At 39.4% G+C, this 25,189-nt stretch overlaps 1 protein-coding gene across 1 annotated transcript in view; it reads left to right on the top strand.

Moving 5' to 3' along the window:
- The first annotated feature begins 23,542 nt into the window (after nucleotides 1-23,542).
- SEMA6D (semaphorin 6D) overlaps nucleotides 23,543-25,189 on the top strand; it is a 578,700-nt gene continuing 577,053 nt past the window's right edge. The window contains exon 1 of the mRNA XM_019442211.2: nucleotides 23,543-23,658. The gene's annotated coding sequence lies outside the window, so the exon portion shown is untranslated. The remainder of the gene's footprint in view (nucleotides 23,659-25,189) is intronic.

Below are 25,189 nucleotides of genomic sequence, written 5' to 3'. Positions count from 1 at the left end.
AAATTGGAACTACAGGCCCATGCAAGTGAGAAGCCTTGGAGCTTAAGCTTCATCAAATTCATAGCTGGATGTGACTTTGTGCTTCAGTGTCCTTAGTCCAAAATCCTAATCCCAGCCTCACAGGTAGTTGGGATCTGTGTAAATTGTGGCATCTGGCACATGGAACCCATGCAACTCTTTGTGAAATCTGGAGCTAATTAAAAAAGAAAAAAAAAAAAACACAAAAAACCTGTACCTGCATGTGTTTGGTCTGTACTTTGTCAATTTGCTCTCACGGGGATATCCTTGGCATTATCTGCCAAAGCAGTCAGCTGGGTTGGCCACATGTTTGAGGGGTTAGACCTGCTCCAACTAAGGTTACCAAAAATACAGGACACTCAAATGAATTTGAATTTAAGGTAAACAATGACTCATTTTTTGGTGTAAGCATGTCCCATACAATATTTGGGTGTCTTGAATTTCTTTGCTGTTGTATCTTGCAACTAACTAAGAAAGCTTATGTTTTAAGTCTTGGCTTAACTGGTGGTATTATGTGACCTTACAGCAAGCTCTTTGAGACTCTGCTTTTTTTTTTTTTTTTTTCCTTCTTTCTGTTCAATGGGGACAAAAATGTTCCTTCTAGTACTGTTGTGACAGTTAAATGAGACCATAAATGTATGCGAAGGGCTTTGCACAGTGCCTGGCATCAGGAGGGCTCGCGTAAAATGGCAGTTAACAATGCTGTCAGAGAGCAGGCTACGGTGTTAGACCTCCGCATAGTTTACACAACCCACCACAAGCCATCGCTGCTCCCTTTATTTTTTTTCTCCCAGAAAAGCACAGATAGTCTAGCTGATTTCTGAGAAGCCGAGACAAATGCTGGAATGCCCGAGTAAGTTTAAACAACATAGTGCCCTCTGGGAAGGAATAAAGGAGTGCATTTGGCCTTAGGTAGTCTTTTCTGCTCAGTTAATTGGATTCACTGAACTCTATTTCACAAGGACAAAAAGCAAATGTTTGGAATAGAAACCTTTCCTGAGTCTAGTAGAACACCAACATTTCAAATAAACTTTTGATCAAACATTTCATCACACAGTTCGTATTTGCCCACCAAGAAGATTCTGCACCTATGTGCACTGGTTTTCTCCTTCCCAAAATATTTGCTTGGCATTTTCTGGACATGGGTTCAGGACACCAAAAGTGTAGTCTTTCTCTTTTCTTTTCTATTTCTTTCTTTAGCAATCTATTGCGGGACTCACTCTCATTGTTTAATGATTTTTTTTTCCCTTAGTGTTTTACTTGATTAAGGTTGATGGTACATGGTGAAGAATGCCTCACTCTGAGTGAATGAAATCTTTTACTAGGTTCTTTGGTTAATTTTCTTACTTCCTAGCTTGAAACTCTGGATCTTTCTCTTTCTTCCCATCTTTAGCCCAAGTTCTGCATCTATATTTTCCCTCTTCGATGGTTTCCTCATGTTGATTCTCCTACTTATTCAACAAAACTGTTTTCCAGATAATGTTTTAGACCCAGGAATACAAGGAGAAATAACTTTCAGTCTCTTTTCTTGAGGTGAACAGAGCCTGGAAGAAGAGACAAACAAAGGAGCTTGTCCACTGTATAATTAAAAATACGGTCACAGAAATATGCCCTACATATTAAGGAAGTACAAAAGAGAAAGTCCCTAAATGTGCCAGAGGATAGAATAAGATCAGAAGGGATGAGGACAGAGGAGGTAACAATAAAGACAAGTTTTAGACAGTAGGTGCAGGTTCATTAAAAGTGTACAAATAGCAATTGATTTACCAAGAGGGAAAAATCACATACATAAGAGAAAGTAGAAATAGCTTGATGAAACTGAAACATAAGGTATGTGTAAGGCTAGAAAAATAGGCTGCACATGGATTTTTAAGACTTTCATTTCATTCTGGGGAGTTTCGGTTTTACTCTGTAGGAAATTAGGAATTTAGGACAAGATTTGTGTTTTAGAAATATTAGCCTGTAGGTTCTGTGGAAGTTGAATTGGCAGAAAGAGCTGGGGCAGGGAGAACAACTATAAAGGTATTAAAATAGTAAAAACAGGAGATGAGGAGCATCTGAGCCAAAGTAGAGACACTGAGCATGCAGAGGAGAGGGTAAAATTAAATGTGATGTGGGAAGTAGAGTGAAAAAAATCAGAGACAGGGAAGTCATAGTTGATTCCTAGATTTCTACATCTCTTTGTGAGTCTTATAGAGAAATAGGATTCACATAAACATGCAAGCAAATACACAACACACCAAAGATATGCCTCTCAAAGTATGTTGTATGTATACATTGCACTAAAAATTCCTAAGCAAATTGCACCATTAAATGTGTTTAACCATTTATGAATGTTATTAATATTTAATTACTATGCTATTAATAGAACATGAGGCTAGAAAGCCACATGGCATTTTTCAGAAAATCTGAGATTAGTTACAGATTTTATACCCCTCCAAAAAGTTGCCAAGGTCTATTAATTTCTCGAGAAGAAGCTGTTCGTATGAGAAGTTGTAGTCTAGCCATTATGCTAAGTATGAGTTAAACCTAATATTTCCCATTTCTTTTTGTATGATGTTATTTTGATTTTTAATTGTTTTATTAATTATTAAATATATGCAAAATTGTATTTATAATATATTGAACCATAATGATAATAAAATGAAGATCCAAATATTCTTCTACACAGCTCTAAACATGGAATATGGCCAATACTTTGAACTTTTTGTGTGCCCTCAGTGATCACACTGACATCCCTCCACACTCCATCCTTAGGTAACTACAAATTTGATTGTTTGAAATTAATTGTTTCCTTAACTTTTTTCCAGTTTAATCAATATCTTCATATTCTTAATCAATAGTGATCACTTTACCTATAAATAAATACATAATTCTATGTATGTCCTCTTGGCGATTTTTATCTTTTGCCAAACAACATGTTCTTGTGATTCATCCATGTTGGTGTGCTTATTCTTTCACTCTAGAGTATTTGTTATGAACATATTTTGATTTATTTATCCATTCACCTGTTGATTGGCCTATTATGAACATTCCTGCTTTGAACACTCTTGAGTGTGTTTCCTTATGCATATGGTAAGCTGTGATTTGCTTAGAATTTCCTGTTACATCTTTTTCTATATTTTACTTTCAAAGATATGAGTCCTTATATTTTAGGGATATATCTTGTTAACTTGTTAATTATATAATGATTCCCAATTCATGTATTTCTAAACTGTAGTATTTGTAAATTTTCTATCAAATACAAGTTTACCTACAAGAAAAAAAAAATAAAAACTACCGCCAACTAGAATTAGAAAGCTGCCGTTGTAAGAAAGAGTAAAATGTCACCCTACACTTAGGAGAAAAAATGAAACTTGATTAACATGATACTATACTCAGCAGCAAGTAAGGGACACTAGGAAGGAACAGAGTATAAACATATGTAGTTCATCAGGAAATTGTAGCATGTGACAAAAAGCAGTGGTTACTGGAAGGAATTAGAGCCTTGTCTGGAGGAAGAAGGAAAAGAGGTGGTATAAAAAGAGCTTGTGCTTTTTGGGAGAAAGCTTGATAGTAAAGACTATTCTAGTTCTGGAAGATTGCCTGGGGAATGCATGCATCCAGAGGAACAGAATGTGACAATAGACATATGGTTGCATGCCAGGCTAAGGTTGAATGAAATTTACCATAACCATGAGTCAGCAGCACCTCAGAATGCCAGGAGGTCCTGAACTTGGGCTGACCTGGACTAGTTTGTGAGGTACAAGTGTTATGTCTTTGATAGCACCACCATTTTTCTTTATTTGGTGAGGGCCCATTCTTAGGGCCGTCACACTGCCTGCTGACTGCATAGAACCCTTGAATCCCTGCCAACTAGCTGCGCATCCTTCCATCAAACATCAAACAGACATTTTCATTTTCCCATTTCGTTTTCCCACGGCAAACTTGCGCAATGTGCCAGACCAGAAATTCTCAGTCACTGTACCCCCAGATTTTTATCCAAGTATAAAATTTATTCTTGTAACTAAACTGCTCTTGCTTTGGCTTATAAAAGAACAATTTGTTGAATAGTTTGTGAGAGGTATAGAAAGCAAGGGAGCAAGAGATAAGCACTGTATTATGAGGTCAAGCTAATATCACGGAAAGGCAGAATGTTTACTAGGTTGTATGAGAACTTAGCCTCTTTATTACACAATAGAGTTTAGTGTAGATAGTAAACGGTTTTCAGAAAACAGAAGCATGGTACTAAAGGGGTGACAAATGAAGTATGTGATAATTGTGAACACTTTTATACAGATGTAGTCTTACACTATGGTAAGACATATATGATTGTATATGAACATTTTAAGGTTTTTTAATCTACGCAAATTCCAGCATTTGTAAGTATGTTGCAAATACCAAATGTCTGAGGATCTCAGCAGTAGATTTAAGCTCTGTTAGGTAGTGACCATTTCCCACTTAGTGAACAAAGGTACATGGGTAGTGCTAATAAAATATCAGTTGAATGAATTAATGCTTTTCCCTGACTTATTTTCTACGAGGGCCAATTTGATAAATTTATTTGGGCTAAGTCATTACGGTTGATAAAAGGTGGGAATGTTTAGCTAGGAGTTAAACATTTAACAGAAATTCAAAAGTTTATCCTAAAGAATCCTATTCAGATGATGAGGAATTTCAGACAAAGGTGTCAAGCTATTGGGAAACTAGGAATAAGGATAATATATAAATTCAGCTTACTTCCTAAATCACGAAAATCAAAGACACGAGATTAGATAGGAGAACGTGTAGCAGGATTTATTTATTTTATCAATTCTTTAAATAAATATTAACACATTCTAAAGACAGACACCATGCTTAGTGAGAAGACACTGACAAAAAATATAAAACATGAGAAAATCATGTAGTATGTTAGAATGTGTTAAGTGCCGTGGGAAAAAAAAAAATATTTAGAGCAACAGGGAGAGTTCAAGAAAGCAGCACAGAGGAAAATTAAAAATTCATTCATTCACTCACTTAGCCACTCAGCCAGCAGTTCTCAAGCATCTATTTTGTCCTCAGTAGTCAGAATATAAAAACAAATTAGACATGCCCCTGCTTAGTCTAGTTAACATACATGAACAACAGGAAGAGCCAAGCTGTTGTTTGTAAATTCTGGAATAAAAATGGGTGTAGAGTGCTATGGGGACTTTCGATAATAGCTAGCAATTCAGAGAAGCCTTCAGAGATAAACACCATTTGCATTAGATCTTAAGAACTGGGTAAGATTTAATCAGTTGAGAGGAGAGAAAGGACATTCCAGGAGGCAAAAAAATGCAACAGCATGGCGATAACAAAAGAGGACTGCAATTCAAGGTAAAGTAAAAAGTTTGTTGTAGTGAAAGCATAATTAGGACAGAAAGCTAACAAGGGGGCGTGGTGGAATCCTGTAGGGTGAAGAAGTGGTTCCTTAGCAAATGAGCTTGGAAAGGAATCCATCTAGCTAATACACATTAAGAGTTTCCACATACACTGAAAGCATTTGTATGCTGCCTTGTATTTTGATCATAGGAAACAGCAGGCTTAAAAGTACCGTGGAACAAAGCAGTATACTTTTGTGTTTACCATGGGTGTGCTTGGCTTTAACTAGGCCCAGAATACAAAAATCCAAACTTACAAAACAGATAAAATGGGATGTGATTATTTTGTGAACAAAGGGATTCTTAACTTTATAAAAGGATTTACGTTCTTTGTTCTCAAGTACAAAAGTAGTGCCTGAGCTTGCGAACACCCTGAATGTCAGGAGTCTCCCATAATGGAATTATTCCTGACATGCTTCTGACTCTTCAGCAGAACTATTTTTTTCTCCTGCTTTGTTTTTAAAGTTAATATATATACAGAACCAATTCTATAGAAGACATGAATTTGTATTTTCAATGTTTTAGTAAACATTGTGTTTAGCTCCCAGCCCTCCTCTCTCTTATCTATAAACAAACTGAAAAGCAGAAAGGGAAAGGAATCACTCAATGTAGGCTTCATGGGGTCAGATCAGAACATCCTGGAGTTGGGGCTGGAGAAGTGACAAATGAAGCTGATGGAGATGAAGGCCCGTGAATTTGGAAGAGACACCGTGGGCCCAATGGCACTGTGTAATAGCTGCACCAAGATTTCTGGTCACGATGGGGATTTGGGGTACAGGCAACATGAGGATAGTAATGTGAGTTTCTTCATGAAATGAGATAAGCAAAACAAATGAGATAATCAACATCTCATAAGGAGCATCCGTATCTGGAAGATAAGCTTACAAAACTCCTTACTATAGTCATGTTTCACGGGAATATAGTGTTGCCAGGCAGTGTCTTTATCAGTTGGTATTCTTCAATATTTCAATTTTTAGAGAACTATTCTATGTGTTTATTTTTTAATTTAAAAACTGCACAGACATGTGGAGGAATGGACAAAATGGTTGAAAGGGAGAGGCAGATGTGGGGTTCCAGTTATGAAATGAATAACGTCATGGAAATAAAAAGCACAGCATGAAGAATATAGTCAATGATACTGTAATAGCAGTGCATGGTGACAGATGGTAGCTATGCTTGTGATGAGCACAGCATAATGCCTAGACGTATCTATTCACTGTGTGGCACATTTGAAACTAAAGCATCATTGCGTTTCAACCACACTCAAAAAATTAATAAGTTAATTAAAAATACATGAAAATAACACAAATAAAGGATTTGGGAATGACCTCCTTCAGGTATGCTTCCTGCCACACCTCTTCAAAATACTAGTTTTAATGTCTTAATTTGTTAAAAGCTCAAAGTTTAATGTTTGAGTTGATAGACAGTAATACTTTAAAAGAAATATTTAAATACACTAATAAGGCGGGGCGCCTGGGTGGCTCAGTCGTTAAGCGTCCGACTTCAGCTCAGGTCATGATCTCACAGTCTGTGAGTTTGAGCCCCGCATCGGGCTCTGTGCTGACAGCTCAGAGCCTGGATCCTGTTTCGGATTCTGTATCTTCCTCTCTCTCTCCCGCTCACACTCTGTCTCTCTCTCTCTCTCTCTCTCTCAAAAATAGCTAAACATTAAAAAAATTAAATTTCACCTTTTTTCTATAAAGATATCTATTTAGACATCTAATTGTCTTAACATCATATATTAAATAGACAGCTCAGAGCCTGAAGCTTGCTTCAGATTCTGTGTCTCCCTCTCTCTGCCCCTCCCCTGCTCATGCCCTGTCTCTCTCTGTCTCAAAATAAACAAAAAACATTTAAAAAATCAAAAAATAAATAAATATACTAATAAGGGTTCATATACACAAACCATTTACTGTACTGACCAAATATCTGTTTTTCCAAAACATTAAAATATGCGTGTGTGTGTGTTCAATATCTAACGGTAATATACTTAATGGTAAAAGACAGAATGCCTCTTAAGAGAACACCCTTGGTATCCTCACACTGTTCATTCCCAGATGGTTTACTTACCCAGGACTGCCACTGCGGGCCCTTGGTGCCACCTTTCCAGTCAGCCCCAGTGTGTTGCTCTACCCACTTCTAGAGACACCTCGGTTGCTTGTCTTTAGCAGGTGTCAACAAAAACCAAAAAGTCGTTCTCAGTCTCTGGCTTTATGGAAAAATTTTGTGCCCTGATCCTGTGAAGTGCTCCATTTCTGCCACCTAAAACTTGGCCGGGGCTTACCTAGGAATCCCTGCCTTTCATTCAGAGGCGGTTTTGCTGTGAACTGTTCCTCTTTTTTCTCATCAGCTTCCAGTCTAGGTCTTTGCCATTACCAACGGTGTGGTCAGCTCTTTTCACAATTTTGGAAGGCCCTCTGACTTCTGCAACTTTAAAACTCTGTCCACATGAATCCAGATAGTGGTGTTATACACATAAGATATATATCCTTCATATATCTTACGTTATTCCTTTTGATGGTGGGAAAAAGAGATGCTCCAGAACGTTGAGTTCTTAGGTTTGACTCTTAAATAATATCTAAAGAGCTATTCTTTACATAAGTGAGTGTTGACTCTGATCTGTTTCTGATACCTTTCTAGGAAGAAGTCATTTGCTCAGGTATAGCAAAGAGGAAGAAAATTTGCTTCCCTGCTCTTTATAAAATTTTGCAGAACCTCTGGACCATATTCAGTTTCTAGAAGACACCTGAAGACCTTGGGCCAGAAGATTAAGTAGTTTAACAATGAAATCTCAACAGGCCAATTGCAGGATACTTGCCAGGAAAGATAATGGGATGGCCAGAGTCATGGTGCTCTAACCTGTCAGACGGAAGTTTCTCCCAGTTGGCCCCTAAGGGCTACAGGCTTAGTTCTTATACTTCATTCATGTTGGACCAACAGTTAACAGAGGACAGAGTTTACGTGGGGGTGGCTATTGGTATGAGTGCCTACAAAGCTAATGCCAGGTGCTAAAGATACCTGCATTATTGTTAAAATTTTGAAAAGCAAAATGCTGAGTTTGTTTAGTCACACTCACAGTGGCCTAGACACTTAAGTGCCCGCAAGAGCCATCTGCTGAGCTTCAGCCCTTACACATGGTACATTAGAATCTCTACACATGAGTCTGTTAACCAAAGAGAATTTCCTTGCCTTTGAACAGCCCTGTTCACCTGGAAGCCAAGAAACTCATTCCATGCCACTCTCTCAAGTATTTCCTGTCTCCACTTTTCAAATGGCCATTTGTAAGAAAGTTGTTTGGAATTCAGAGCGTATTTTTCCTGCATTAGAGAGTATCATAAATGGTGGTTAGGGTTTAAGCCCAACCACACTAACTTGCTAAACTTAACGCATTGTTCTAATGGTAGAAATGAACTACCATTTATGACTGTGTTTTGTTCTACTTTTTAATATGCAAGAAAATGATTCGTGTATTCTAAATTGGGTTTCCAGGAACCCTGACATGATAGTGCTGGCCCCTGAGGCTTTGCCCATGGCCTCAATGTCCACTCAGCGAGAGGAAGAGCTCTCTAATTCTGTTCACTTGCAGGGATCTCAGGTGGAGATGTGGGAACGAAGGCAAACATGAACTGTAGCAAGAGTCTCTGTGGGGCAAAGACAGATGTCCTGCCTTACTCTTCTCCCTATCTTCCCCTCCCTGGGGCTGTAGAAATGGGTTTAGAGTGCTTGGTAATCTGGTCAGTGGGAGAAACAGGAGAGGAGTTTCTCCTGTGAGCCCAGTGGCGGTGGCCATTTAAATTTGGAAAATGCTCTATACATTAGAAACTGCCTGTGTTTAGAAGATCCATTAACTCTTAGCATCCTGCTCTCAACCTCTAAGCTGCACTGAGAAATCATTAGTCTGTATTTTTATTAAGCCTTAAAACTATTTTTATGTGCATTTGGTGTCGATTTTTTTCTAGAGCTGTATCAAAAATAAGAAGCCTGTATTCACATCACAATGAAGTTTTGATAGGGGACATTTTGTTGTTTTTACAAGGCATGATTGGATATAACCATTAAATTATACTTAGCAATCATGTAAAAAAAATAATTGAATAATGTTGGGGCGCCTGGGTGGCTCAGTTGGTTAAACATCCGACTTCAGCTCAGGTCATGATCTCACAGTTCATGGATTCCAGCCCTATATCAGGCTCTGTGCTGACAGCTCAGATTCTGTGTCTCCCTCTCTCTCTCTGCCCTCCTTTGTTCACACTATGTCTCTCTGTGTCTCAAGAATAAATAAACATTAAAAAAAATTAAAAATTATGAATTTAACAATGTTTAATTAACATTAAAAGAATAAACAGAATGATAGATCATTTTAAAAAATGGAAGACTGAAAATGTTAAAAAATTAATTTTCCCCAGATTAATCAATGTATTCAATGAAATCTCAAGTTTTTAAAAATAATTTTAAAATGTTTTTATTTATTTTTGAGAGAGAGATAGAAAGAGTGAGTGGGGGAGGGGCAGAGAGAGAGGGGGGCAGAGGATCCAAAGCAGGCTCTGTGCTGACAGCAGAGAGCCCAATGTAGGACTTGAACTCATGAACCATGAGATCATGACCTGAGCCAAAGTTGGACGCTTGACCAACTGAGCCACCCAGGTGCCCCTGAAATCTCAAATTTTTAGCAATGTTTTTTATTGATGAACTGATTCTAAAATTTATATGAGAAGCAAAAGGATTTAGACTAGTCAAAATTTTGAAAAAGAACAAAACTGAAGGATGTACATTGTCTGATTTCAAGACTTAGAGCTACAGCAATCATGATAACACTGTATTGATATAATGATAAACCTACAAATCAATGGAACAGATTAGAGATTCCATAAATAGATCATACATATGTTATCAAATAATTTTTGAAAACATGTCAATTCAATTCAATGAAGGAAAAAGGCTTTGCAACAGATGTGCTAAAACAACTGGGTATCCCTGTTGAAATTAATGAACCTCAACCCACTATCACATTATACACAAAATTTAATTTGAAATGTACCTGACCTAAATGTAAAAGCTAAAACTCTAAACTTTCTAGAAGAAAACAGAAGAGGAAAATTTCATGATCCTGAAGTAGGCAAAGATTTATTAGATAAGATAACATAAAAAAAGATATAACAAACTTCACCAACATTGATAATACCTTCCTGTCTTCAAATGACATTATCAAGAGAATAAAAAGGCCATGCATGGACTGGGAGAAAATATCTGTAATGAATGTATGTGACAAAAAATGCTTGAATCCCAATCATATAAAGAATCACTATACCTCAAGAATAAAAAGTCAACCAACCCAATAAAAAATGGGCACTCATTTGAACACATACAAAAGAAAATATTCCCAACAAAAATCTTCATTTAGCTGTTACCCTCATAACCTGATCCCCAACTTTTTCATCATGATTGTTTTCGATGATAACTCGGTGATAATACCCAAGCAAAATCTAGTGACGTAGAGGCAGAGAAACCTTTCTGCCTATAAGGGTAATAAGGTTTTACGGCGCTTGGGTGGCTCAGTCAGTTAAGTCCGGCTCTTGATTTTGGCTCAGATGATGATCTCATGGTTCCTGAGTTTGAACCCCTCCTCAGAACCTGCTTGGGATTCTCTGTCTCCCTCTCACTGTCCCTCCCCCGCGCACACATGTGTGCCCGCATCCATGCATGCTCTCCCTCTTCCTCTCCCTCTCGCTACGGAGTTATCCAACCCACTGCGGAGTTATCATTTAGCTTTATAGCATCACAGTCATGTAAAGGTTAACTGCAGTGCTTCATTCATGCTCTTCCCCTTATCCTGGAATTTTCCCAGGGCTATCCATTGAAGAGCAGATTGATCTCATATCAACCTCAACAGAACTGGGATAGGAATTTTACATTGAATTAACCAAACTGACATAATGCAATCCCTTTGCTGGATAAACAAAAATGCACCTAGAAATATTATTGTATTAGTGTATTTGAACACTTGATCTAATCAGAGCACAATTATTTAATTACTGTTTTATTACACAGTTAAGAAATGTCTATTAAATCAAGCCTCTTAAATGTCATTCACGCTTACATGATTCTAAGAAATAGGTTCTTGTTAGTTTTCTTAATAGAGGAAAAGCTATAAATACGCACATCTCAAATTACAGAAGTATTGCCTTCAAATTTATAAACCATGTTATTACAATTGAATCAATTTTATTCCCATTAATCTTTTAAATTTGAACTTTTTTCTGATTATGAAGATAATGCATACTCATAAGAAAAAAATAAGAGTATGCAGACGTGTAAAGGAGAAAAAAATTTACTTAACCAAGTGATCCAGAAAAAAATTTTTTTTAATTATCAGTGCTACACTCAAAAAAAAAAAAGTTTATTTATTTATTTTGAGAGAAATAAAAGAGAGCATGAGCAGGGCAGAGAGAGAGGGAGGGAGACAGAGAGAATCCCAGACAGGCTCCACACCGTAAGTGCAGAGCCTGATGTGGGGCTCGAACTCACAAAGTGTGAGATCACGAACTGAGCCAAAAACAAGAGCTGGATGCTTCACTGACTGAGCCACACAGGCGCCCCTATGAGTGCTACTTTTTATTGTTTTTTTATAAATATTTCGTTGTGTACTCAAGATCAGATAGTAGACACATTTTTATGCAGCCTTTTTTATTAACCAATACATAAATTATATATTTTAATTACCTATTTAGTTTAAAATAGGGGTAATTTTGAATATACTTTTGGGACAAACAGACAATTATATGGCCTAAAACAAAAACTTATAAATTCTCACAGCCAAGAGATGAGTTTTACTGTACATTGTTGTATTTCCATCCAATTCTTTTTCCGTGCTATTATTCCTACTTAGCATGTGTATGAGGTTTTAGATCCTCAACTAGTTTAATAACTATATTGTACACATTTTATTATACCCCTTAATAGCACTAGACACTATAATTTTTAAAACCTATTGTTTAGTGATATATAGGTTTTGGTATATTAATTTCCATTTCTTTGTTTCTAATGAGGTAGGACATGTCATAGATTCTTTGGTATTTTTCCAATAGAGTATTACCACTTTGTTACTAGTCACACTTTCTTAGTCACACTTTTGTCTGGCGCATCAAACGTATAGTATTTTCCCACTTTGCCTTCTAATATGCTTCGTATTTTGCCATAAAGATGTTTTAAAATGATTGGTCAATCTACTAGATTGTGTAGTTTTATATAATGCTTTCAAGCTTAGAAAGCCTCCATATATCCAGCCCTTTGTTGATATTTGCTTATGTTTCCTTCTTTTTAATAATTATATTTCCTAAATAGGTCCATTAAAAAATCCCTGCAAATTTCTATCTATTCACATATTTTTTTTTCCATTTACTGATCTATTACTTTCCTTTTTCTTGCCTTCCTTAGGGCTGCCTTCTTTAAAACTTTCTAACTTAATTTTTTTTTAAATTTTTACTTACTTTTGAGAGAGAGTGAGAGAGAGAGAGAGAGAGAGAGCGAGTGGGGGAGGAACAGAGAGAGAGGGAGACACAGAATCAGAAGCAGGCTCCAGGCTCTGAGCTGTCAGCCCAGAGCCCAATGTGGGGCTCGAACTCACAAACTGCGACTTCATGACCTGAGCTGAAATCAGAAGCTTAATTGACTGAGCCACCCAGGTGCCCAAAACCTTTCTAACTTCTTAAATAAAATGCTTATTTCATTCATTTATCTTTCTTAAATGATAGTCTAGGGATGTAAGCTTACCTTTGAGTATTTATTTTGGACTATCCTAGAAATTTTGATATATTCTATTCTCATTTCAATTATTTTCTAAAAACATTTTAATTGCATTGTATTCCCTCTTTAACTAAATTGATACAATGGAATCTTAATTAATTTTTATTTTTGTTCATTCTTGGACAAAAGACGTAAACTGGCCCTTCCAGCTTCCATTTTTTTTAAGACTTGAGGGTTTTTGTATGGCTTTGGATATGATTAAATTTTGTAGACATTTCTCACACATTTGACAAAATTTATATTTTTTATTTGTGAGGATAAATTTATATTGTTCACAAGTATTTGTGCTTATTTGCTTTGATTTATGTTGATTTGTCACAGTACTAAGCTAAAGCATCTCACTATAATTGTTTTTGATGTCAAATTATTTATAATATTTTCTTTGTAATATTTTATGTGCATGGAGATTTATTGTTATTATCTCTTCATGATGGTTTTTATCAAAAGAATTACCCACTGTCCCATTCAATGCTTTTATTCTCCTTGAGTTCCATTTTGCTATTATTGTTGTGACTTCTGCTTCCATCTCCTTCTTTTTTGCATTTGCTGTTAAGAGGGGAGTTTAACTCACATATAAATGTCATAATAAATATATTTAATCTTAGTTATATTATCTTGTTGTATGCCTAACCTCTTCTTTTTTTTTCCTGACTAGGTACTTTGTATTTTTGTAGTTTTCTTTGTGGGCTTTATTTTATTTACTACCCCCACACATTTGCCAAGTAGAAATTCTATTTTTAGTTCTACTTGGAGTTGTCCATAGGTTTAACAAATATTTAAATGCATTTCTTACTTTTTGAAGTTAATTACTTGGGAATATGCATTTAAAATAGATGTATTTAAACTGAGACCCAAATGATGCTGTGCATAGTTGGAGTAGGGCACAGCATAATGGATGGCTGATATATCTCTGTAAAAAACTGAAAAACGTAACTATTTATTATGAAAATAGGTCTATGGTTAATAAAAATATTCTTTGTAATTGTAATTATGCTAGAATTCTTAGACAGAGCATGAGTAGGGGAGGTGCAGAGAGAGAGGGAGTCACAGAATCCGAGGCAGGCTCCAGGCTCTGAGCTGTCAGCACAGAGCCTGATGCCGGGCTCAAACTCAACGAATCATGATCATGACCTGAGCCCAACTCGGTCGCTTAACCCACTAAGCCACCCAGGTGCCCCTTAACTCATGCATTTAAAATGTATTTAATGATTTCCTATTATGTTTGAGGGACTCGTGAACAAATTAGATGTGCTTCCTACCATTATGAAACATACAGCCTAGTTGGGGAAACGGGTAATAAACAAGTAAAAAAGGAACACACACACGCGCGCACACACACACACACACACACACACACACACACACACCTTTTGTCTTTTGAGAAAATTTCAGATGTATTTTAATAAGGTGGGAAGAGACCACATATTAAGTAATATATGTGAATAAGCCCACATATTAACATGGAAGTTCTAACTTAAATTTTATCTTCAGTGATGCTTTATTTCCACTGCTTGCCTTTCAGCTAGTTATAATCCTTAATATATTCACTTGAAATTTCTCCTGTCAGAATTTCCAGTAGCACTTAATACTTTGGCTTTCACAGAGCATGATACAATTGAAAGGAACCTTAGAGATATTTTAGGCCCAGGATATGGTAAATAAAGGCACTGATGTCACACTGTCACCTCCCAAGCCCATGCGAGATGATGGCAATCAGTATTGATGCCCACTTATTTTAAGGCTGAATATAGCTCGGGAATCACTTTCACCACAGCATTCTAGTTTGTACTAACCACCTGAAGTTGTTTTTTTTTTTTTTTTTTTCAACGTTTTTTATTTATTGTTGGGACAGAGAGAGACAGAGCATGAACGGGGGCGGGGCAGAGAGAGAGGGAGACACAGAATCGGAAACAGGCTCCAGGCTCCGAGCCATCAGCCCAGAGCCTGACGTGGGGCTCGAACTCACGGACCGCGAGATCGTGACCTGGCTGAAGTCAGACGCTTAACCGACTGCGCCACCCAGGCGCCCCTAACCACCTGAAGTTTTTGAAATGAGATGAGACCTATTGGAAAAATTCTTGTTTTGGAGTGAGCAAACTTATTGATAACTAAAAATTAAAATATAATTAGTAAATCCATATTTACAAGAATCTTCTTAACAGTTTTGTGAGTCAGAATTTTCAAACTGGGATTAATCTGAAAGTGTGGCAAATCAAAATGTATTTTACCATTCTGTTTATTCTTAGCCCTATGCCTCTTCCAGCTCAGTTTTTAGGACTATTATTTGGAGATCCTGAACTAGAACTGTGGCATTAGAGCATCTGTACTCTATATTAGCTCAGAACAACACCCTCCTTCTTTTGGTGCAGATCTTTTCTCCAGTTTTTTTTTTTTTTTTTTTTTCATATAACTCGCCCTTCATTTCTTATGCCATTAAGCATTATACTCTGTTATAACCACATGGCAATGCAGAGGCTGAACATCAATGTAGTCACAAAAGGCTTATTTAAGAATACATTGCACAAGTGAGAGTTGTATTGTTTATTCAACAAGTATTTATTGAGCGTCTTCTATGTGCTAGGTGATGTGCTGGGCTCATAAGTCATTTAACAGAAATGAAAAGCTTTCAGGCCATTTTAGGGCTTTCTAGGTGGAGAAGGCAGAGATGGAACTAAATAATAAAATGGACAGTAAATTATGTTGTCTATTAGAAGGAGATTTTGGTCTAAACAAGACGAGATCAGAGGAAGGAGATTGGAATAGTGAGATTAGTGGTGGGGTACAAATTTGTTTATTTGTGTGTTTTTAAAGTATATTTATTTATTTTGAGACAGAGGATGAGTGGGGGAGGGTGAGAAAGAGAGGGAGAGAGAGAATCCCAAGCAGGCTCCACGCTGTCGGCATGGAGGCCAACATGGAACTTGATCCCATGTACCGTGAGATCGTGACTTGAGCAGGAACCAAGAGTTGGACACTTAACCGACTGAGCCACCAAGGCGCCCCAGCCTGCAAATTTACATAGGCCTTTTGGAGAAGGTGAAATTCAGGCAAATATTTGAAAGAGGTGAAAGAGTCATATACACAGATGAAGGAAAGATGTTCCAGGCATCGGAAACAAGTGGGTCTGGTGTGTGTGAGGAACAGCAAAGATGCCAACGTGGCTGGAGCAGAGGAAGCATGAAAGGGGGTAGGAGATGGCAGGGAGGGGAAGGGCAGATAACTTAGGGCATGTCACTTTGCACAGACAACCAAATTAGAACACAAGAAACAAGGATAGATATTAAATATGTTAATGTAATTAGCACACTTACTATAATTACATGTAGTTAGTAGGTTTTAGACAAAAGGACAATAGGAACCTGATTCCATACAGGAATCTCCTCTCACTTTCAAGCCCTTTTAAAATTTTCCCCATCACTCCTTTAATTAAACAAGAGTCCAAGAGTCCTATTTTTTTTTAATTTTTTTAAATGTTTATTTATTTTTGAGACAGAGAGAGACAGAGCATGAACGGGGAAGGGTCAGAGAGAAAGGGAGACACAGAATCCAAAACAGGCTCCAGGCTCTGAGCTGTCAACACAGACCCCGACATGGGGCTTGAACTCAGGGACCGCAAGATCATGACCTGAGCCGAAGTCAGACCGACTGAGCCACCCAGGCGCCCCCAAGAGTCCTATTTTCTGAATGTTCTATTTCCCTAGTCTTTACAAACTGCCTTAATCTTTCCCACCACTTTTTTCTCTTACCCACCACTTTTCTAAATGCAACCTGTATAACAAATTTTCACATTCAGAGTTTTTTTCTACATCAAACATAATTACCTGTGAAGTATTTTGTGATATTCCTGCAAAATACATTATATTGCAGTTCATTTTGGGCTCCATGTACTACCTAAAACAATTGATTTGAATTCATTGCATCCCTGGCATGTGAACTGAAGGGGACATCATTAAAAATGCTAAAGGTGCCCCACATGTTCCCTTCAGACTTCTCTGGTAGTGTTGACACACGGTAATGATTTCATGCAAACACAATCAGCAACCTAAGTGTCTCTGTACATCTCCTGCATTTGGTGCAAGAATGAGTCTCAACCCTGGGGGAAGCAGAGTGATGCCTGGAAATTCAACAGACATGAGTAAGACACAGCTCTCCTCCCACTTTCTGCATCCCTTCAGAAATAGCCATGCAGGAGCCGCACTCCAGGGAATACAGCATTCAGTCACACTATGGGCAGCTAACGTGTGATGCAGTAACTCTCAGCCCAGTGCTGTAGAGGATACACTAAGATAAGGCAGCTCTCACATTTTTAGCATTTGTACCAGGTTTTAAAATTTTCAAAACACACTCATGAATTTACCCTAAAAAGCTGTATAATGTGTTGCCTTTAGTTTTTCTAATTGGAAATAATTGGAGAGCCAAAGCTTCCATATGTAAAATAGACAATAATCAAGTTCCAAAATCTGCAGCCCTAGCCATTATTGCATTCTCATGATGTGGAGTCAGCATAACTAGTTTTAAATCCTGACTCTGCTAGTTACTAAATCCATGACACTGGATAAATTACTAAAACTCCCTCTGCTCAGTTTCCTCATCTGCAGGTTTGGTCTAATTGCGAATTAGCAAGCATTATGCAAGGAGAGGCCTAATAAGTACTTGCCATTAGGGCTTGTCCTCTCAGAACCCCCCACCACCGCCTTTTTGGAAGCCAACCATCATGCTATAAAGACACTTAGACTAAAGAACAAAATAATGAAAGGCCAGATGGAGGGAGGCCCTAGAGAGGAAGAGGACATGGTGAATGTTTCAGCCACAACAAATCTTCCAGGTGAATGTTCCCACCTGAGTAACCTCAGCTATACTGTGTGCAACAGAACCACCCGGTTGATCCCAATAAACCCGCATAAGTGTGAGAAATAATGAAACATTGCCATTTTCAGCTATTAAGCTTTGGAGTGATTTGTTAGCAACAATAGATAACTGAAAGAGTCAACATTTCTTTTAATTTAATATTTAAACCACTTAAAAACTGCCAATGCAATAGATTTTTATTTATTGTACTGATTTAGACAACAGCAAGTCAAGGAGAAAAGAGAGGGTCTATCACTGGGACTGGGAATGGATTTAGGAATTACGTATAATAAGATGAAGGAAAAAAGTTATTAATATCTGGCAGAATTTCTCTTAGGCTCAGAATTGCACTTGTTTAGAAAAAAAAGAAAATTCCTTGGTATGTATATCAAGTAGGATTAGGTTTGGCAGCGTGTAATAGAAAAAAACACACACAACACACAGTGGCTTAAATAAGATAGATGTTTATTCTTCTTGCATTCATAAACAAGACCAAAGGAAGGTAGTTCAGAGCTGACATGGTAGTTACTGGTTCTCTGGGACCCAGGCTTTTTCTATCCTGACACTCTGCCCTCTAATGGCTTTGCCTTATGGTCCACAATGGCTGGTCAGGCTCTGCAATCAGGTCTGTATTTCAATCAGCAGGGGGAAGAAAACAGAAGCGTGGAGGAACAAAAAAACTGCACAAAACTTCTGTTTACATCTCAAGGAAACTAAGTTAAAAGGGCACTCATAGCTCACAGAAATGTAGAGAAAGGTATTCTTTTATATAGCTATGCAACATGTGGTATAATCCCTGCATATGACTGATAGCACTTCATAAAGACTACTACCTTATTCAAACTACTTTGTGTGAAAGGAATATGTGTGTGTGTGTGCGTGTGTGTGTGATCTGGTGAAATAGTCACATACTAGAAGATATGGATAGCAGATCACCAACATGAGAGAAAATCCCAGAAGCAAAGGTGGCCAACTCAATGTAAATCTCTCAGAGTTTTCTGAAGAAATTTTGGGGAGGCCTTTATACTTCAGAAGTTTGCAAAAGACACTCAAGCAATAATTTTTTCTTTACTTTTCATTATATAAATTTTAAGACATCCACAAGATTGGAAGTAATGATATAATGAAACCCACATATCCATCACCCAGTTTCAATAATCTTAACAGATGGCTGTTCTTGTTTCCTTTGTACACCCCTGACTTTTTATCCCTCCTAACCCCGGATTGTTCTGAAAAAAAAATACAAGACGTAATATCACAACCTAATGTTTTCTAGATCACAAAGGATCCAAGACCCTAAAAGCATCTGGATTAAACATGGAAAATGCATAAAGTCAACAACTGCAGAGTCAAAGAACAGAGTTGGGCAACATTCACAGAAAATAGTGGATAGTATGAGCAGTTTAGAATTGAATAAAAATGAAATACATGAAGAACTTTAGGGTGTAACCCTAAAAGTAAGTAACCAATATAGGAACAGGAAACAGACTGTGGATAACATAAAAAAGAAAGCACTGGGTTTATGGAATAGTGAAAAAGGCACACAGAAAGAGAGGAGATATTCAGGTTACAGAACATTCGATGAGTTGCCAATTGGATAACAAAGGAGGACTTAAAAGATGAAGATGAAAAGGAAAAGTAGAGAGGTCAATGGCAAACACCGCTAGTTGTTTGCCTAATACCCATCCTCTTCTTCCACCTGAGTAACAGAACCCTAATTGTATTCAGGCAGCAGTGTGTCCTGATAAAAGTGGCATTTCCCAGCTTCTCCTTGCACATAGCCCAGGTGAAATTCATTGCAGAGAGCTTTGGAAAGGCTCTTTCAAGAAGGTTGACTCAGCAGTGGAGGCTCACTTTCTACCCTTCCCCCCTTTAACCTTTCCCCTCTATCTCCAGTCTAGAGACAAGAGATAACTGGAATCCGAATGGCCATCGTCAGCCAAGAAGCATTCAGGGAAGTTGGAGCTCCCTCATGACTGTAGGGTCACCATATTGGCTGTGGCCTGCTGAACTCCACTCTGACAAATGAAAACCACTTTTGTGGGGAAAGGGGGAGGTCTCTGTCAAATCTGAACAAAACTAATTTAGCTGATTATAGGCACAGTAAAAGAAGTAAAGTAAAAAGCCTCTGAAGGAAGATTGGGAATTTTTATCCAGCAAAGAAGAATGAATGAAACATTTTCCATTGATCAGTAGATGTTGCTGTTCTGTCGACAGTGTCCCTCCCAGTTGAATTTTTAGGTGAAAAAGGTTAGGCATCAAACATTTCTTGCAAAGCAGTTCTCAAAGCTGAACCAGAATCAAAGACTCAGTGGTGTCACCTATTATTACTTATTAATTATTACTATTAGTACCAACCTCTCAAAATTCTATAACATTTAGTCAATTTCACAGCACTTTCATATAAATTACCTTATATCCATTTGTCCATGATTTTAACTAATATGCTTTGAGCACTTAATATGTGCACATGATTGTTGGAGACATGTCTGGGGAAAGAAGTATTTTGGATTCATAGTATCAGGTAAGGCCAAAAAAAATAGCTACCATTTATTGATTGATTAAACTATATGAGGCCTTATGTGAAACATTTTACAGATATTTTTCACATTTAATTTCATAACAACTTTTTAAAGATGATTATTGTTTGTTATCCCTCTGTTTTTGCTTGAGAATCTTTAAAAGAGATTAAAAACTTGCCAATTTCACTCAACTAGAAAGCTAAAGTACTGGTATTCAAATACCATGTCTCCAAATAATTTTAGTTCAAAATGGAGAATGTGAGAGGTCTAAAAAAGATATAAATATAAGTGAAATATAAAGTAGAATGAGGATTTGTTTTCTATTCTTTCAGAAGAAGAAACTAAGTCTCAAATAATGTAGTGATTTATCTGACTTGCTTTATTTGTCCTGCTCATGTTTCTAACACAGGCCACACAAATTATCCTTTCTGCCCCTGCTCTTTTGTACCACCCACTATACATCTAACTGCCAGAAATCATAGGGGAAAGGATGTAAAAGGAACAAAGAATATTTACTTACTGCTGGCCAGAATTATTGTACTACATCCAAAGGTCTGTGAATGATGGGGAAGTAGTTCAAAAGGGAAAAACAAGTCTTCACCTTAATCCAATCTGCTATTTGTATGATAAATAGTAGCACATCTACCACTTTGTGTCACCTAATGGGAAATCCCCTAATGGTGGACTAGATTTACGCTCTATGATCAAATTTTAGAACACTCACATCATTCTCCCTCTTCTTCTTTGTGGAGCAAGGCTTCAGAACCTAGACCAGGAGTGAGGGGTTAAATTATGCTTTAGCCTTGCTAAGTGAACATAAATTAGTCCCAGTGAATAACTGAGGGGGAAAGGTGGAGGTTCTGGGGAAGGGAGAGAATGGGAAAATGCGTAAGCAACTGAAGAGTCAAAAATAGGATTGTTGGGGCACCTGGGTGGCTCAGTTGGTTAAACATCTGACTCTTGATTTTGGCTCAGGTCATGATCTCACCGCTGATGGGATCAAGCCCTACACCTGGCTCCACACTAATAGTGCAGAGCCTGCTTGGGATTCCTTCTCTCTCCCCCTCTCTCTGCCCCTCCTCTGCTTGCTCTCTCGCTTTCAAAATAAATAAACATTAAAAAAAATAAAGTCCCTCTCATGTATTAAAAAAAAAGTATTTACTAACATCTCTTAGGTATAAGGGATCACAGAAGGTAGAGAAAGAGAAGCCACTGAACAGACTCTCAGGAATCCAACCCTTGTTCTACTAATTACTGGCCATGTGACCCCACCTCTGTGCCTGTTTCCCATGTATAAAATAGTCTGGATAAAGTTGTTGACGATTAAATGAGCTAATATATGTGTAAAGTGCTCAGAGTAATGGCTGGCTGTTAGATGATGTCTCTAACTTAAGGTTAGCTGCTATTTATTTCAATGGAGGAGCCAAAGAAATAAATCCCTGTGTAAGATACAGGATAACTGAGTCAAAATACATGGGGGAAAATAGTAACTTTTTTTTTTTTAAGTGTAAGAGTTAAGACAATAAGTGCTTATAAAAGGTCTGAGTTTAGAGAAGTTTTCATTGTTGCTGTTGTTTTGTTTGTTTTTAGAACTCTGAATTAAGAGGCTCAAGAGTTACAAAAGAGGACAAAGGAAGGGAAAAATCCTACTTTGGAAAAAAGAGCTGTTTGGACAGGCTCTTCCATGGTAGATGACTTCATCATGTAGCATTGGGCAGTCAGGACAGGCTGGTAGTGTGATAAGAAAGCCAACCCCATTCAGCTTGTGCTAGTCTGGAGGAACGTGGAGCCCAGCTCTGAGTTTAGGAGTTTTGAACTTAATGACGTTCACCAAGTTAGAAAAGTGGGTAAAACCTACCAAGACTTGTTTTAAGGATTACATTAAAGAATGTATGAGAAATCACCTAGCCAAATGTAAAAAGGTATTAGTTTTCTCCATGACCTATTAGTTGAGATGCAGACAAGCAGCACTGGCATCATATTTAAAGGGCATTCATTCCCTGAACAGTTTTTTGAGCATATAGTGTACTGGGGATTACATTAGATGCTGCTGATAAGGTTAGAGTGTGACAAACTTCTGCCTGGAGAAACTTACCGACCAGTCGTGGAGGCAGTCACAGGAAGAGAGAATACCACATATGGTATGGGTAGAAAGAATGATCATTGCAATATGAACAGTGCTGTGGGGAGCCCTTAGAGAGAAGTCTTTAAATTTGTCTGCAGGAACAGAGAAAAGTGGATATCAGAATATTTCTGCAACAACAACAAAAAACAAAAAAGGAGAGGGGGCTCTCAGTAGAAAGTGGCATTAACAAAAATGGACTGGGCAAAAGATGGTTTTTCAGGAATTTTGCTGAGCTGTTTGCATATGGAAAAATCTGGACTGATAGGCCAGCCCCAAATGTCAATGCATAGCTGTGAGATGTTTCCTAAGTGACACGCAGTAATAAATGTTATTAAGAGTGATACATGGCATATTAAAAATACACATCCTTATATATAATACACAATATTAAGCCATCTTATTAACAAAACCAAAATAACGGGTTCTGCCTACTTAAGTGGTTGGGGGGGGGGGGGGTGGGATGTGGTCGATGACCTAAAGGTCAGCCGGCTGCTATGCTACCCCAGGACCTTCACCGTGCGTGGAGACCTCGGGTTTTCAGAGCAGGGGTGGGGGGGGGGCGGTGCGGGGCTTAGGCAGGGGAAGTTTAGAGCCGAGGGAGCGGCAGAAGCACGTGGGCTGAGGGGGTGGGAGGACGCAGACAGAGGAGTAACCGGTGGAAGTGTCAAAGAGGAAGGAGTGGAGGGCCGCTGAGGTGACAGGGTGTGGTCTGTGGGGGAGCAGCCGAACCCGGAGACGAGGGCAGACAGACCCACCAGGACAGAGGCGGCAGTGGGGAGCTTGCCTGCGTCGCTCGGTGCCGTGACAGCGGGGAGCGCCGCGCGGGGCCGGGTGGCGAGGGAGTTTCCGTCCTCGCTCAAGTGGAGCCCGGCTCGGAGCTGCGCCAGCGCCTTCCGCCTGGGCCCGCGGTGCCAGACACCTGCCGAGTCCGAAGCGGGAGTCTGGCTGAGCCTTCGGCCGCCAAGTAAGTCTTGCCTTTTCTCTCCATTTCTCCTCCACGCCTCGGCGTCTTTCTCTGCGGAGCGTAAAGCTCCCGTTGGGGGGCTGCGCGCAAAGCGCACCAGGAGGCTCCGGTGGCGTCCAGGGATGCTCCCAGCCTCCGGGCGCGCCCCGGCCGGCGCGGGGACCCGGCCCCGAGGCCCCCGCCGCCACGTTCGCCTACGCAGCGCAGACGGAGGCGGCGGCGGAGTTGGTGGCACTGCTACTACCCGTCTTTTGTGTCTTGCCCGATCCCAGAGCCGTGCCAGGCCGGGGCGGGGGGCGGGGGGGAGGGAGCGGAAGCCACTTTATGGCTCCTGGCCCCACCTCTTGCCCCCACCCCAAATCCTTCGGGATTTCAATGAGTCGCGGACTCGGGCGTAAGTGCGTGCCAGACCCCCCAACTGGGCTAGTTACATCCGGGTGGCGGCCGGCGGGACCGCCACGCCGCCCCCTCTTCTGATTTTCTTTTTAGACACGGCACCTTTAACCGGGGGGGTGCTGGCGGCAAGGCTGACTGAGTGATTACGGGAGTCGAGGTGTAGGGGAAGACCTACCTTCTCGTTTTTCTTGGTTTCTGGAGGGGAAAGGACGGGGGCAGCGGGATCCCCGAAGCCGGAGCGTCCCGCGCTAGCGGGCTTGCGCGCGGCCGGCGAGCAGGCGTTCGCTGGGTGGGTCCCTTCCCTGGCTTATTGTTCGCGGTGACTGTTCTTGGGGCCGGGCTGAGCGACACAGCCGCTGCTCACGGGGCCATAAATAAAAGTGATGAGTTGCAGGAGTGAGGTCAAGGCTGCTTGGAGAAAGGGTTTACCCAGTTTGCAGACGGACTTCTCTGGGCTGGGAGGGCAATAGTACTCGACAGCGAAAACCGCTCCTGAGTGTGAAACTTAGCTGTGACTCTGATTCTCAGAGACAACCCAGTGAATTAAACCCTCGGAAACAGGGCGCGTATTTCCCCGTAGAAATTGTTTTCAGAGTAAGGAAGATGGAGTTTTAAGTATTATTGGCAGCTGGCGGCTTTCTCTTGCTAGCACCTGTTTCTCTTAAAGGTTCCTGGGTGGGGTTTATTTTCTCGCCCCCTCCCCCTCTAGTTTTGAATGTGTATTTATTCTGGTTGCGCTTTCAGCTAGTTGAATTGCATGGTTCTGGGGCGGCGGAGGGGGGTGGGGAGTCCGTTTTTAAACACAAAGTGCAATTTCCACTCTACAAACGGCCAAGCACTAGTGTGCACATTCGTTTCTCTTCCACCCTAGCCGCGTGCTAACGTTCATGGAGGCAGACATGTGCACCTGGAGTCAAAGGGAGACGGCTGTCCGTAGTTGGAGATGCCAAAACACAGCTAGCGCTTGTTCGTTTTGTTGGAGAGTAGGACACTCTTGAGTTTTTCCATTTTTTCTAAATTACAGCGATATCACCTGTTCATGATGTCTATTCTTTAGCCCACTACAAAGGAGGGTGCATTTTCCTGAGGAGGATGTCTCTTCTTTCTCCAAGATCCATAGGTACTAATCAGTAAG

This window comes from Panthera pardus, unplaced genomic scaffold (genome assembly GCF_024362965.1).
Source record: "Panthera pardus isolate Hobbes unplaced genomic scaffold, ASM2436296v1 HiC_scaffold_24, whole genome shotgun sequence".
Classification (NCBI taxonomy): Eukaryota; Metazoa; Chordata; class Mammalia; order Carnivora; family Felidae; genus Panthera; species Panthera pardus.
The sequence above is the reverse complement of the archived record's forward strand: the minus strand, read 5'-3'. Positions and strand labels throughout refer to the sequence as shown.